Here is a 5041-nt window from a genome sequence, read left to right as displayed (position 1 = left end):
GAACTCCCGCAAGCAGCAATGTGACAAATGCCAGATCATCTGTTTTTTGTGGTGATTGATAGAGGGGTACATATTTGCTCGGACACTTTCTCCACAATAGTGTAGTGGAATCTTTTATGTGCACATGAGAGAGCAGACAAGGTTGCCTTAATGTACTGTCCTTCAGCAGTCATGTGAGTACTTACATATATATGGAAATAGCATTGTACCTCCTTAAAATATAGTCAGTAATATATACAGACCACCAGATAGTAATAATCCTTTGACACGTGTATGAAGCCTGTAATCGAATGACTTCCAACAAATGTAAAGTCTGTAGTGCACTTGCCAACCAATCAGCACCCTCTTCTCGTGCAGTATAACTTGTTGTCACCCTTGAAATTTGGTATTCTTGCATCTGTCCTGAAGGGCGCGAGAAGAAAAGCTTGGACAAAATGGGTTTGATCTCACCACCTGCTCACGCCACGCTGCAGTGAAGACACGAATTTGGCGACAAGCCAAATCTCTGTTCACTGCAGCGGGATGGGAAAATCCCTCTGGTGTGAACGATTGGAAAATTCAGGCCCATGTCTCTTTGTCAGTAATGGTCAAAAGTCTATTATTCTGAATATTTATGTACTGTCATTAATACAACAACTAAAATATAAAGCCAGCAGTAATAGAGCAAATGATTCTTACAGAAGAGTAAGGAATAATACGAAATGTTCAAATACAGTCATGGTCTAGGCACTTATAGCATACAATTTAAAAAGTTTTTTAAAAAGTTTATTTTATTAGTCACAAGGCTTACATTTACAGTGCAATGAAGTTACTGTGAAAATCCCCTAGTCACCACACTTCAGTCAGTGCCTGTTTGGGTCAATGCACCTAACCAGCACATTTTTCAGATTGTGGGAGGAAAGCAGAGCACCCGGAGGAAACCCACGCAGACACGGGGAGAACGTGCAAATTCCACACAGACAGTGACCCAAGCTGGGAATTGAACCTGGGTCTCTTGTGCTGTGAGGCAGTAGTGCTAACCACTGTGCCCGCCCTAGGATAGAATAGGGAGGCCACTGAATCATCTGGAGTATAGTGACTCTTTCTATCCAGTTAGTGATGCCACAGGGTGATTGCTAACAGCACCGATCAAAGTCTGATAGTTGTCGTAGAAAGGTAATAATAACTTAGTAAATGGATATTGTGTTTTTAAGAAGGTACATGGGAATCAAATCGTGCCGTTACATCTTGCTTGTTTCATTTGTTAGTGATTTCCTGCGCACACAATCTGTAATAGTGTCCTGGCTTGCAATATTTGTGGTTGGTGGTGTTGTAATGACCTACCACGTGCTTTTAGATTTATATATATACACATAATTGTGTTTTAATCAGCGCAAGTCACTCTTATTTTATGCAAGTTCTGATTTTGGCTTTGTAATAGAATTCTGATTTTCAATAAAGCTTACTCGCGCGCGCAAAAGAAAACATGCTTGTTTGAAACGGATTTGGTAAACTTTCCCATTGCAACATGGAACATAATCCAGTCGCATTCTCTTTCCGTGAACCAGCAGATTTTTATTCGTTTCTTAATTCAATATTTAACTACACGTCAAAGTGAAGTTATTTATGCGGTGACCGCATGATTTAATGCAGTAAATAATATTTGACAAAAGTTTCTGATATCTAAAGTATCTTTGCATCTTTAAAATATCCATCAGGTATGGGAGCTGAATATTACTGTTGGAGTTTTGGCTGCATGATTTTTTGTGTTCACTCTTGCGAGGCTAAAACGCGTTTATCATTGTCGTCGCAGCAGCTTTATTCAGACTGAAGCGGAGTTTGTGGGAAACGGAGTTTGAAACGATGGGTTTCTCTGGATTACTGTTGGTTTTGCATTGGGCGGGGAACACAACTCGATGAGCGCTTGCGACTGCAGCTAAATGACCGCCTGGCCAAATGGGAGTTCTGGAGAGGTGAACGCTTCCCCAATAACGCGGTGCGGAATCTCAGGATGAGCTTTAGATGGTAGAGCTGCCTTTGAAAAGTTGGCTTTTTTTGTGTTGCTGTATATTAAAATCCAACATAGTCACACAAACAGTAGTATTACAATTCAAGATAGTCACAAATAATAGTATTAAAACTCAATATAGTCACAAATAATTGTACTAAATTCAATATAGTTACAAATAAAAGCATCAAAACTCAATATAGTCACACAAACAGTAGTATTACAATTCAATATAGTCACGCACAAACTATTATTAAAATCCAATATAGTCACACAAACAACAGCAACCATCCTAGCATCTACTTCTTCGCAATATCAACAGCGGGTTCCCCAATTATAGGAATCAGCTACAGCTCTGGACTGTACCAGCCATCCCTGATCAGGTTTAATGTCACACGTGTGGTCTTCCCCCCCCCCCCCCCCCCGTACAGAATTACCGGGAAAGTAGAGGGGGGTTGAAAGGAAACAAACTTTATTATCAAGGTGATACTGTGTTTGGGGGAACTCGAAACCTATGGGAACGGGGGGGGGGGGGGGGGGGGAGGAGGAGGTGATGGTGGTGGCTGGAGCCAGCATCAAAGATGGCAGCCCCCGCGGCTGTCACAGGGCTGCAGCTTTAGACGGTCGGCTCCGGCTCTCTTGATGTGGACTTGATTCATTCGGAGACGCGAGGGGATGACGTTTCCAATCTGTTGATTTGCTACATGCACCCACAGAGGTGGATGTGTGTGAGTGCGGCGCGTACTGTGAACTGTTTTGTATGCTGCGCTAATAATAGCGTGCATAATTCGGTAAGTACCTCCAGATTGAGGCTGCTGTTGAATGAAAAGACGATTGTATTTGTATAAAAAAAGCAAACGTATTTATTTAGAGAGAGAGGAGAAAAGGTATGCAACGCAAAAAAAAATATTGTAACTAGCCGGCTTGTGTGATGATTGTAATTGTGTGTGTTCGACTCTTAGTACATTTTGCGTGTTTGGAAGCTTGCATATATATATATATATATTCGTGTGTGTGTGTATGTATATAAAATATACATATTTGGATTCTTTGTTTGTAGAGGAAATATTTTGTCCAGGAAACTCACTTGATGGGGAGATACTGGCTGGTGTCCCTCAGTGGCTAATGCAGCCACTGGAAAGCAGTGTGAAATACATTTAGAACGTGCGGGAGCTGCGCCTTTGTTACTCGGATTTGTAACCCCCCCCCCCCCCCCCTTCCCCTGTGTAATTCCTCTTCCCCCGGTTGCATTATGAGTGAGTCGCCGGCTGGGTGATTTAAATGTGATTTCTTTTCCGCGGTGGTCAGTCTGAAAGGAGGAGGGGGAGCGGGTGTGTGTGTGTGTATCTGTGTGTTTTAACACGGATGGCGGGCTCTCTGTCCCCCCCAGTGTGGTGCCCGCTCTCTGAGCTATTCACACCGGCAGAGGGACGATTGGGAAGTCGCTTGGGAATCTCACGCTTCGTTCTGGGGAGAGGAGGGAGGGGAGTTGGGTTTTTTTTTAAATCCTTCGCTCTCGGCTTGTGGTTGGTGATATTTTAACCGTGTGGGGATGGGGAAAGTCCCGTTACACACACACATTTTCTGTAGAGCTTTAATATCTATGACATGTAATTCCCTTCCTGTGAATTGTGCGATTTCTCTCTTCCCCCTTTCAATTAATTGAATCTATTTGTAAAATGGTTGGGAATTGCGCATCTAATTACAAATTCTGAATCTAACAGAATGGGTTGTCGAGTGATTGATTTTGAGGGGGGGTGAGGAACTGACTTGAGGGGGGGGGGGACGTCTGGAAGAGGTGGAGGGGTGGATAGGGGGAATGAAGATGGGGAAAAAGGGAGAAGTGAGATAGAAAGAGAGAAGGGATGGAGAGAAAGGATAAGGGGACCTGGGAAGGAGGGATGGGGGTAGCAGAGACAGAGGGCAGGGAGGAGGACACAGCGAGTTTGGGGTCGTTGTCACTGGAGCGTTCGGTTCGTCAGTGTTCATGATGGAGAACACCTTTTTATACACAAACACACATACAGGACTTCCGAAGTTAAAATGTTGATTTAAGTGGCAACTGTTTATATATCAATCCCGACTGTTACCATAACACATGGCAACATTTTAATGCATTATCATTTAGTTAAGATACATTGGGCTTATCTGAAGACGCTTGGGGGGTGGGGGGAAAAGTACTGAATTTTAAACAAAAAGGCTGTTGATTAACCAGGTTGTAATATTTGGGAGCCGAGACGAGATATATTTGCGTTCATTGCATGCTGAAGTTATGTGGTGCAGACAGGTGGCAGACTATATTAGTGGGATGGTTTAAATATTGAGCCCAGTTAATAATTACAATTACAGTAAATTGTTTTTAGTGAAGGTGCCTGACTCTTCCACCATTTACTGGTTGTGTTTTGGGAGTTCTGCCCGTCCTGTTATTTATTATTCGACTGATTTACTTCCGTGCGGGATATCTTCTTGAAGGGAGAGTTCAGAATTCGAACCGGATTGAGAGGCAGGAGACTCGCTCCGGGTTTAATCAGTGGGTTTACAAGTCACTGCTCAAAGCTTTTGCGTTCCGCTTCTTGCACTTAATTTCTCCATCGATATTCCCACAGAGGGCACGTGCGGTTTTGGCCACCTTGCCTTTTTATCTGAAGGTATAACCAGGAGTTGGAGAACGTGTGGGGGGGATTTCCCTTCTCTTTCACAATGATTCTGTCCGGCTCGGTAAGTGACACATGTTCATGTGTCAGTCCAGAGAGAGAGAGCTTTATTCCGGATAGATTTCTCTACAAATATTCCCGATGGCCAAGCCAACAGCACCTCCTTGTGGGATCCGTCTGGGTGAATCGCACCGGCCCCTCGCCCCCTGCCGCTGCTGATATTAAATAATCATTCACGACTTTTTAAAATCAATGAGTGGATTAATAGGGAGCAGAGTGAGTGTGAGGGGCCAGTGGATTGTGAAGATGTCCTTTCCCAACCCCGCCCCCCAGCCCTCCCGGGGGCAAAGCTTTAACACCGATTGTCAAACGGATTCTGCCCCCATATTGAGGCTTCTAT

General features: G+C 43.8%; 1 protein-coding gene across 3 annotated transcripts in view; it reads left to right on the top strand.

The window, feature by feature from the left end:
* The first annotated feature begins 2645 nt into the window (after window positions 1-2645).
* The window catches only part of zbtb16a (zinc finger and BTB domain containing 16a), a 249362-nt gene continuing 246966 nt past the window's right edge, over window positions 2646-5041 (top strand). For 2 of the 3 annotated variants that reach the window (XM_078199026.1, XM_078199028.1), the window contains exon 1: window positions 2646-2778. The gene's annotated coding sequence lies outside the window, so the exon portion shown is untranslated. The remainder of the gene's footprint in view (window positions 2779-5041) is intronic. The other variant, XM_078199027.1, reaches the window with a different exon arrangement.

This window comes from Mustelus asterias, chromosome 27 (assembly GCF_964213995.1).
Source record: "Mustelus asterias chromosome 27, sMusAst1.hap1.1, whole genome shotgun sequence".
Taxonomy (NCBI): Eukaryota; Metazoa; Chordata; class Chondrichthyes; order Carcharhiniformes; family Triakidae; genus Mustelus; species Mustelus asterias.
Note: the sequence above shows the minus strand (reverse complement) of the source record. Positions and strands in the feature narration are given on the sequence as shown.